Here is a 9,005-nt window from a genome sequence, read left to right as displayed (position 1 = left end):
TTTCCTTACGATTAAGCAGTACAGGTACAGGCCCTTCAGTCCTTTGTCTGTGCCAATCAAGGTGCCTGCTTGAGTTAGGTCCACTTCCCTTCTTTAGCCCATTTCACTCTACACCAACGGTTCCCAACTTTTTTATGCCATGGACCAATGCCATGAAGCAAGGGGTCTCTCAGCAACAGGTTGGGGACCCCTGCTCTAAACCTTCCCTATCCACGAGGCCAATCTTGCTGGCCGTGGGGGTTCTAAAGCTGTTTGTGAGCACTGACAGGACATCGAGTGATGAAATGGCATCACGAGCATGCCACAATGTGGAGCCAACATCCCATACCCCATCTCATCGTTGGTCGAAGCTGGCAAGATTTTTCTGAATTACCTCGAATATTTAAGGGCAAAGTATGAAATTAAAGCAATTTTAAACTTTAAAAAAATGAAATGTAATATAAAAATAGTGTTTAAAGATAAAGTTCATAAACACAAGACAGTCTGCAGAAGCTGGAAATCCATAGCCACACAGACAAAATGCTGGAGGAACTCAGCAGGTCAGGCAGCATCTGTGGAAATGAATAAACAGTCCATCTTTCAGTTCTGAGACCCTCCACCAGGACCAAGAAGGAAAGGGGAAGACAAGAATAAAAAAGTAGTGGGAGGGGCAGGAGATTGCTAGAAGGTGAAAGCTGAAGCCAGGTGGGTGGGAAAGGTAAAGGGCTGGAGAGGAAGGAATCTGACAGGAGAGGAGAGTGGACCATAGGAAAAGGGAAGGGGGTTGGGGGGTCACCAAGGGGAAGTAACAGGCAGATGAGAAGAGGTAAAAGGCCAGAGTGGGGAATAGAAAAAGAGGGGAGGAGAAAGAAATTATTTTTTAACCAGAAGGACAAATTGATATTCATGCCATCAGGTTAGATGCTACCTGAGGTGTTGCTGCTTCACCCAGGGTTGCCTCAACATGGCAAACTGAACGGGAATAAGAATCAGAATTAAAATGTTTGGCCTTTAGGAAGTTCAGCTTTTGGTGGATGGAGTGGAGGTGCTTGACGAAGTGGTCCTCCGATTTACGATGGGTTTCACCAGCTTAGAGGAGGCTGCACTGGGAGCACTGGACACGATTGATAGCCCCAGAGATTCTCAGGTGAAGTGTTGCCTCACCTGGAAGGACTGTTTCAGGCCCTGAATGGAGGTGAATGGGCAGGTGTAGCACTTTGGCCACTTGTAGGGGTAAGTGCTGGGAGGGATGAATGGACAAGGGAATCGGGGAAGGAACATCCCTGTGGAAAACAGAGGAGGGGAGGTAAGGAGATGTTCAGTGGTGGGATTCCTTGGGAGATGGTGGATGTTGTGGAGGATGATGTTTTGGATGCAGAGGCTCATGGGTGGTATGTAGGGACAAGAGGAACTGTAACACTGTTAAAGTGGCAGGAAGATGGGTGAGCACGGGTGTTCAGGAAATGGAGGAGATGCAAGTGAGGGCACCTTCAATAGAAGAGGGAGGGAAACCCAGTTCTTTAAAGAAGGAGGACCTCTCTGGTGAGAACAGATGTGGCAAAGGCGAAGGAAGTGAGAAAAGGGAATTGCATTTTGATAGGAGATAATTTGGGAAGCAGTCTAGTCAAGATAACCGTGGCAATCAGTAGATTTATAAAAGATGTCAGTGGACAGTTTGTCTCCAGAGATGGAGACAGAGAGATCGAAAAAGGTGAGGGAGGTGTCAGGGACAGAATCAGAATCGCGAAATGTGTTAATTTAGCAGCAGTACATTATAACAGAGAAAAAACTGAATTACAGTAAAAATATATATATTAGTTAAATAAGTAGTGCAAAAAATAGAAATATCCAAGTGAAGAGACTGAGAGAGTTTAAGGACAGGGTGGATGTTAGAGGCAAAATTGATGGGCTCAGCAAGGGTGCATGAAGCAGCACCAATACAGTCATCAATGTAATGGAGGAAGAGTTGGGGAATGTTTCAAACATGGACTGTTCTACGTAGTCAACGAAGAGGCAGGCATAGCTGGGGTCCAAGCAAGTGCCTGTGGCTTCTCCTTGAGGTTGGAGAAAGTAGGAGGAGCAGAAGGAAAAATTGTTGAGGGTGAAGACCAGTTCCGCCAGATGGAGGAGGGCGGCGGTGGAGGGGGTGGGTTGGCTCTTTTGTCAGGAAAGCAGTGGAGAACTTTGAGGCCTTCTTCATGGGAGATAGATGTGTTTAGGGAGTGAACATCCAGTGTAGAAATAAGACGGTCAGGGCCAGGGAATTGAAAGTCACTGGGAAGATTGAAGGCATGAGGAGAGTTGCGGATGTAGGTCGGTTGGGACTGAACCAAGGGGAATAGAATGGAGTTGAGATATGAGGACACAAGTTCATTGAGGCAGGGGCAGCAGGGACAATGGGCCTACCCAGACAGTCAGGCTTGAGGATCTTGGTTAGGAGATAAAATAGACAATAGGTGCAGGAGTAGACCATTCGGCCCTTTGAGCCAGCACCACCATTCAATGTGATCGTGGCTGATCATACACAATCTGTACCCCATTCCTGCCTTCTCCCCATATCCCTTGACTCCACTATCTTTAAGAGCTCTATCTAACTCTTTCTTGAAAGAGTCCAGAGAATTGGCCTCTACTGCCTTATGAGGCAGAACATTCCATAGATCCACAATTCTCTGAGTGAAGAAGTTTTTCTTGAACTCCGTACTAAATGGCCTACCCCTTATTCTTAAACTGTGGCCTCAGGTTCTGGACTACCCCAACATTGGGAACATGTTTCCTGCCTCTAGCGTGTCCAATCCCTTAATAATCTTACATGTTTCAATCAAATCCACTCTCATCCTTCTAAATTCCAGTGTATACAAGCCCAGTCGCTCCAATCTTTCAACATATGACTGTCCCACCATCCCAGGAATTAACCTTGTGAACCTATGCTGCACTCCCTCAATAGCAAGAATGTCCTTCCTCAAATTTGAAGACCAAAACTGAACACAGTACTCCAAAAGGGAGCAGTGTGGGACAAGGGAACTGTGAGCTTGATGGGAGATCTCCAGTGTTGATGAGTTCAGTGATGGTGTCACAGACAGCCTTCTTCAATGGGTATGTATGAGGAGGTGTCTGAGAGTTGCCACCAGGCCTCAGCAAGGTAGAAGTCAATGCGCCACACTACAGCAGCACCCCCATTTGTCTGTGGGTTTGATGTAAGGCTGAGGCTGGGATTGATGCAGAGAGACTGGAGGGCAGTGCATTCAGAGGGGGAAGGTTCAAGGAGGAGAGAGAGGTGCTAAAGTCGAGACAGTTGATGCCTCGCATGCAATTTGAGATGGAAAGATTCAGTTCAGGCAGAGAACCAGAGTTGGGTATCCAAGCAGAAGAGGAAAGGTGGAGACGGGAGAAGGGGTTATTAGCACAAGGTGTGGAATTATTGCTAATGAAGTTAGCTTGGAGATGGAGATGCTGGAAGGAGAGCTCACCGTTGTGGCAGGCGCAGAACTCACTGAGGTGCAGGTGAAGAGGAACAAAGACAAGGTCCCTACTGAGGACAGAACATTCTGCCTCAGAGAAGGGGATGTCAGAGAGAATAGTGAAGACATGGCAAGGATTAGAGCTGGGATCAGGGGTGGGGTTGAGGAAGTTAATGGTGTCAGAGGAGAGAGGAGGCTGGGCTGTTCAGAGAAGGTGGGTGGAAGGAAGATGGAATTCTGGATCTGCTCATGATCATTGGAACTGTTGTAGGCAATAGTGGTGTTACTGGTCTGGAGATAACCAGAGTCATCGAGGCTGGGGCTGGAGTCAACAAGATCTGTAATCTGGGGGCGTCCATTCAAATTGAGGTCCAAGTGGGAGCCAGCAGGGATCGCAGTCTGAGGGAGTCCAGGGCCACCAGAGTTGGAGATGGCAGGATCCATTGTCTGGAGACAGACGATCTTCTGACCCCTTACTGGACACGAGGAAGGTGGAGAACCCACAATTGAAGGTGTGGATCTGGCAGAGGATAAAATATTGGAGAGGTCCATAACAGGCAGAGGAGAAAGAGGCCCGGAATTATGGCAGAGACATATAGGGCCACCAGGTATGTCTGCGTAGCAGGAAGGGTGCATGTAGGATTTGGAAAGAGAAGCGGTCAACCAAACGTGAGTACATGGGATCCATGGCAGGTCAAAACAAGGAGGCCTGAAAGAGGATCTAGAAGCCAAGGTGCACGTGATGGTGGTGAGGACAGGCACCCAGTAAGGAAGAGTGGCTGTGGTAGCAGGTCTGGGTGAGCATGTGATCGAAGAGTCGGAGGGTAGCAGAAATCACAGAGGGGGACAGTGAGAGAGGGTCTCATTGAACTCATGTCAAAGAGAAAATTTAAACCTTTTCAGGGTCGGCATCCCTGGAAAAGAATTCAAAGTGGAGCAGCAAATCAGAAACTTGAGAAAGTCTGCACAAATGCTGGAGGAGTCCAGCATCTATAGATGGACATAAACTGTCAAAGTTTCAGGCTGAGACCCTTCATCAGGACTGGAAAGGAAGGGGGAAGAAACCGAAATAAGAAGGTGAGGTGAGTACAAGCTGCAGGTGAGGGGCAAGACTTGGTGTGGGGAAGTGAGAAGCTGGGAGGTGATGGGTGGAAAAGGCAAAGGGCTGAAGAGAGGGGATCTGATGGGAGAGGACAGTGGACACTGGGAGAGAAGGAAAGAGGAGGCAAAGGGAGGTAATGTCGAGCGGGCAGCGGAGTCCGTGGAAGCAGAGTCCTGGGCTTTGGCTAAGTGGGCTTCGGCGTAAGGGGACTTCGGTAAGCTTGTGTGATTGCTCGCTGAGGGGAAGAAGGTAAGGTCGCTAGGTGCTTTTTAGACATTCCATTAATCCAGTTCAGGTATGGGGGAGACAGACAGAGCAGTGGTGTGCTCCGTACGCAGTATGTGGGAGGTCAGGGTCAACACAGTTGTCCCTGATGACCACACCTGCAAAAGGTGCGTCCAGCTGCAGCTCCTATCAGACCGAGTTAGGGAGTTGGAGCAGGAGCTGGATGAACTACGGATCATTCGGGAGGTGGAGGCAGAGATAGATAGGAGTTATCAGGAGGTAGTCACACCAAAAAACCAAGAAGTAGGCAGATGGGTGACGGTCCAGAGAGGCAGGGGGAGCAGGCAGAGAGAGCAGAGCACCCCTGCGGCCATTCCCATTAACAATAAGTATACCGTACTGGATACTGTTGATGGGGATGACCTACCAGGAATGAGTTGTAGTGGTCCTGCCTCTGGCACAGAGGTTGAACCCTCAACTAGAAAGGGGAGGAGGGAAGAGAAGAGAGCGATAGTTTTAGGGGACTCTATAGTTAGGGGGGCAGATAGGAGATTTTGTGGGGCAGATCGGGAGTCTCGGATGGTATGTTGCCTCCCTGGTGCCAGGGTCCAGGACATCTCAGATCGGGTGCAGGCTATTCTTGAGAGTGAGGGCATGAACCCAGATGTAGTGGTCCATGTAGGGACCAATGATGTAGGTAAGGTGAGTGAGGGGGTCCTGCTTAGAGTTCAGGGAGTTAGGAGTGAAGCTGAAAGGCAGGACCTCCAGGGTGACAATCTCGGGATTGCTACCTGTGCCACGTGCAAGTGAGGCGAAGAATAGAATGATTATGCACATTAATACGAGGCTGAGAGCATGGTGCAGGAAGGAAGGGTTCAGGTTTTTGGATAATTGGTCTTTGTTCCAGGGACATTGGGATCTGTTTCGAAGGGATGGTCTACATCTGAACCGGAGGGGTACTAACATTCTTGCAGGAGTATTTGCCAGTGCTGCTCGGGGGGATTTAAACTAGATGTGCAGGGGGCAGGGATCCAGATCCAGAGGGTTGGTCAGAAGGTGCATGGGGTTAAATGTGTACAAGGTTTGGGTGATCTTGAGAAGGTCATCAAAATTCAGGGTGCAATTTGCCTGATGGAAGTTCAAGGAGCTGGGTTAGGTACAATAGACAGTGTTTTAAGCAAAGAGAGGAGGAATGGGCTAAGAATTCTATACTTGAATGCGCGTAGTGTCAGAAATAAGACAGATGAGCTTGAAGCTCAGATGAAAATGGGGAACTACGATATTGTTGGGATAACGGAGACATGGCTGCAAGGGGATCAGGCCTGGGAATTGAGTGTTCCAGGGTATACGTGCTATCGTAGAGACAGAAATATGGGAAGAGGGGGTGGGGTGGCCCTGTTGGTGAGGAATGAGATTCAGTCCTTAGCAAGAGGTGACTTGGGAACAGGGGAAGTAGAGTCTGTGTGGATTGAGCTGAGGAACAGTAAGGGTAAAAAGACCCTAATGGGTGTTGTGTACAGGCCCCCAAACAGTAGCGTGGATATTGGGTACAAGTTGATTAGGGAGTTAACATTGGCATGTGCTAAAGGTAATGCAGTCGTTATGGGAGATTTCAACATGCAGGTGTTCTGGGAGAATCAGGTAGGTGCTGGACCCCAGGATAGGGAGTTTGTGGAGTGTCTAAGGGATGTATTTTTGGAACAGCTTGTGCTTGAGCCAACCAGGAACGAGGCTATTTTGGACTTGGTGATGTGTAATGCACAGGAATTGATAAGTGATCTTGAAGTAAAGGAGCCATTAGGAAGTAGTGATCATAACATGATAAGTTTTTATCTACAATTTGAGAGGGATAGGGGCAGATCAGAGGTGTCAGTGTTGCAATTAAATAAAGGAGACTACGGAGCCATGAGGGAAGAGCTGGCCAAAGTTAAATGGGCGGATGCCCTGGCAGGAAAGACAGTGGATCAGCAGTGGCAGATATTCTTGGGCATAATACAAAAGATGCAAATGCAGTTCATTCCAATGAGAAGGAAGGATTCAAAGAGGGGGAAGGGGCCACAGTGGTTGACAAAGGAAGTCAGAGATTGTATAGCATTAAAGAAAAAGAAGTATGACAGGGCTAAGATGAGTGGGAATACAGATGATTGGGAAAGTTTTAAGGAACAGCAGATCTTAACTAAAAAAGCAATACGGAGAGAAAAAATCAGGTATGAGCTCAGTCTAGCCAGGAATATAAAAGGGGATAGCAAAAGCTTTTTTAGCTATGTGAAGAGAAAGAAGATAGTTAAGAACAATGCTGGCCCCTTGAAGAATGAATTGGGAGAAATTGTTATGGGAAACAGGGAAATGGCAACAGAATTTAATGCGTACTTTAGATCTGTCTTCACCAGGGAAGACACAAGCAATCTCCCAGATGTATGGATGGGCCAGGGTCATAAGGTATCAGAGGAATTGAGACAGATTGACATTAGGAAAGAAACTGTGATGAGTAAACTGGCAGGACTGAAGGCTAATAAATCCCCAGGTCCAGATGGTCTGCATCCGAGGGTTCTAAAAGAGGTGGCTCAGGAAATTGCGGATGCATTGGTAATCATTTTCCAATGTTCCTTAGATTCAGGATCAGCTCCTGAAGATTGGAGAGTGGCTAATGTTGTCCCACTTTTCAAGAAGGGAGGGAAGGAGAAAACTGAGAACTATCGCCCTGTTAGCCTAACGTCAGTCGTGGGGAAGATGCTTGAGTCCATTATTAAGGATGAAATAGTGGCACATCTAGATGGCAGAAATAGGATTAGGCCGAGCCAGCATGGATTTACCAAGGGCAAATCATGCTTGACTAATCTGTTGGAGTTTTTTGAGGGTGTAACAAGGATGTTAGACGAGGGTAAGTCAGTAGATGTTGTGTACCTAGATTTTCAGAAGGCATTCGATAAGGTGCCACATAGGAGATTGGTGAGTAAAATCAGAGCTCATGGCATTGGGGGCAGGGTTTCAACATGGATAGAAAACTGGTTGGCAGATAGAAAGCAAAGGGTAGCAGTGAATGGGTGTTTCTCAGACTGGCTGGAGGTGACTAGTGGGATACCACAGGGCTCTGTATTGGGACCACAGCTCTTTACGATTTATGTCAATGATTTAGATGAGGGCATTGAAAACTATATCAGCAAGTTTGCTGACGATACTAAACTGGGTGGCAGTGTGACATGCGAAGAGGACGTTAGGAGAATACAGGGAGACTTGGATAGGCTGAGTGAGTGGGCAGATACTTGGCAGATGTCATTCAATGTGAATAAATGTGAAGTTATCCACTTTGGAAGCTGGAACAAGAGGGCAGAGTATTGTCTGAACGGTGTCGAGTTAGGTAAGGGAGAAATGCAAAGAGACCTAGGAGTCCTAGTTCACCAGTCAATGAAGGTGAATGAGCAAGTGCAACAGGCAGTGAAGAGGGCAAATGGAATGTTGGCCTTTGTTACAAGGGGAATTGAATACAAGAGCAAGGATGTTCTTTTGCATTTGTACAGGGCCCTGGTGAGACCACACCTGGAATATTGTGTACAGTTTTGGTCTCCAGGTTTAAGGAAGGACATTCTGGCAATTGAGGAAGTGCAGCGTAGATTCACTAGGTTGATTCCTGGGATGGCAGGGCTGTCTTACGCAGAGAGATTGGAGAGATTGGGCTTGTACACCCTGGAATTGAGGAGATTGAGAGGGGATCTGATTGAAACGTTTAAGATAATTAAAGGATTTGATAGGATTGAGGCAGGAAATATGTTCCAGATGTTGGGAGAGTCCAGTACCAGAGGGCATGGATTGAGAATAAGAGGTCAGTTATTTAAAACAGAGTTGAGGAAACATCCTCTCCATATCCGCTCTGTGTCCTCCGGTCCTAGCCTCCTCCACTATAGGAAACATCCTCTCCACATCCACATACCCCTCACTCTCCTGTTACTATCACACAAGGAGGAGCAGCCTGTAGTTCAGGGGAGGAATTCACAGGGTCACAACACCAATAGAACCATCACAATGAAAATGTAGGGCAATGTCTCTGCTAAATGGCAATGAGTGTGAAAAGCCACCTCACTGAACAAGAGCATTTCAAAGCCCTGCAGACTTCCAAATTTAGTGGTGATCAGTGGCAAACAGTGAGGCTCCAAAAAATTCTCCATCCATCAGTGATGGTGAAATCCAGCATCGGAGGTAAGGATGCAGGATCCATGTGGTCAGCGGGTCCCAAGGATGAGGGA

Source organism: Hypanus sabinus, chromosome 6, assembly GCF_030144855.1.
Source record: "Hypanus sabinus isolate sHypSab1 chromosome 6, sHypSab1.hap1, whole genome shotgun sequence".
NCBI classification, from domain to species: Eukaryota; Metazoa; Chordata; class Chondrichthyes; order Myliobatiformes; family Dasyatidae; genus Hypanus; species Hypanus sabinus.
Note: the sequence above shows the minus strand (reverse complement) of the source record.